The sequence below is a fragment of the Pteropus vampyrus genome, unplaced genomic scaffold (genome assembly GCF_000151845.1).
Source record: "Pteropus vampyrus isolate Shadow unplaced genomic scaffold, Pvam_2.0 Scaffold79, whole genome shotgun sequence".
NCBI lineage: Eukaryota > Metazoa > Chordata > Mammalia > Chiroptera > Pteropodidae > Pteropus > Pteropus vampyrus.
Window position 1 is genome coordinate 3,806,625 of NW_011888860.1, and position 2,063 is coordinate 3,808,687.

The window sequence follows — 2,063 nt, forward strand, 5'->3', positions numbered from 1 at the left end:
CAAAGATAAAATACAAAGAGAGAATCTTAAAAGCAGCAAGAGAAAAGCATTTAGTTAACTACTAGGGAGCACTTATTAGACTGGCAGCCAATTTCTCGAAAGAAATTTTGCAGGACAGAAGGGCACAGAATATTCAAAGTGTTGAAAATCCAGGATCTACAACCAAGAATATTTTATCCAGCAAAGCTATCATTTAGCGTCGAAGGGAAGATAAAGAGCTTTCCAGACAAAAATAAGCTAAGAGAATTCATCAACACCAACCTAGTATTACAAGAATTGTTTGAAGGGGAAAAAAATGTATTAAAATTTTGAATAAAGAATGATACTAACTACATATTAATCAACAAGTACCTCGAATGGAAAAGAATTAAGTGCTCCAATCAAAAGAGGGTGGCTTAATGGATAAGAAAACAAGATCTCTACAAATACTGCCTATAAGAGACTCACTTTAGATTAAAGACACACACAGACTAAAAGGAAGGAGATGGAAAAAGATATTGCCTTGATGGACCTAACGGATATTGCACTGAATTAAGTAAGTCAGATAAAGAAAGACAAATACCACATGATTTCACGTACATGTGGAATCTAACAAAATAAACAACAACAACAAAAATGGAAACAAACTCATAGATACAGAGAATACTTTGAGGGATACTAGATGGAAGAGGGTTTGGGAGGATGGTGAAAAAGGGCAAAGGGATTAAGAAATGCAAATGGATAGATACAAAATAGTCATGGAGATATAAAGTGTAGCATAAGGAAAATAGTCAAAAATGCTCTAAAAATATGTAAGGGGGAATAGGGGTACCTGATTTAGTGGGATGACCACTTTGTGAGTTGTATAGATCTCTAATCACTATACTGTGCAACTGAAAAGTGAATATGTTATTGCATGCCAACAATAATTGGGGGTTCAGACTCTATGCTTGAAGAGATAACATATAAAACCAAGAGATATTGGTGGCACTATTTTTCTGCTATTATTCTAGAAAATAGCTTGTCTGAAGATAAAAGGCGAAGTAGATTGGTAGTGAGAAATAATATGAAGGATAAAGAAAATTGGTGCTTTATTTTCAACTGTTTCTGAGACTCAGCTGCTTCTCTGTCCTTGAGTTCCCTGAAGCACCCTTGTATCTTATAAAAATGTCTTCCTTTCTGCTTAAGCTAGTTCAAATTAGGTTTATGTTACTATCAATTCAAAAGTTTCTAACTATAATAGCAGGGAAAATATGACTTCTCAAGCCATAATCATCTGTACAACTGAGAAGAACTTTACCCAATTTGTGTTTCTGATAGAAGAATTTTGAAAATGTGAACGTATAGAGCAATTTTTTAAAAGTTAAAATCCATTAACATTCTGGATAAGAGAAAAATGGCTACTAATCAGATTTCTTAAAATTTTGTACAAGGATCTCCAAATGTACCCATTCATCTTCCTCTATTTCCTATCACTTACACTTACTTAAACACCAGCTTAAAAAAAAAAAATTAAAAAAAAACTGTCTTAATCACCAAAGACACTATTTCTCTCAACTAGGTTGATATTCTGTTGGTATTCATGGATATAATGGTTTGGTCAATGTCTAACTTGACTGGCTAGAAGTTTATTCTGATCAGTCAATATTCATGTCATATTATTTGATAAATATTTAAAATTTCACCTTCGCCTTTCACAAGTCTGATTTGCTACATGTATGTCCATCAGCTTAGTGTGTCCATCAGCTTAGCATGTCCTTTTCTAATTGGCTCACTGGCAAATTCTTGCTATTGATTGATTCATTCATTCAACAAATATTGAGCACCTATGAAGCATGAATTATTTTACTTATTTGGGATACTTATTCTTTAAGAGGTCATTTTGCTGTGTGAGGAAGACTCCAGAGGCAAGAGTGAGACAAGGGGATCAGTTGAGGGGCTATTATGAGAGCCTAGTCAACACTTGATGATATCTTGGATGATGATGGTAGCAATGCAGATGGTGAGAAATAGTATGTTCTAAGGTAGAGCCAAAATTATTTGGAATTTAAATATCACTTTTTCTATGAAGCCCTTCATTTCTA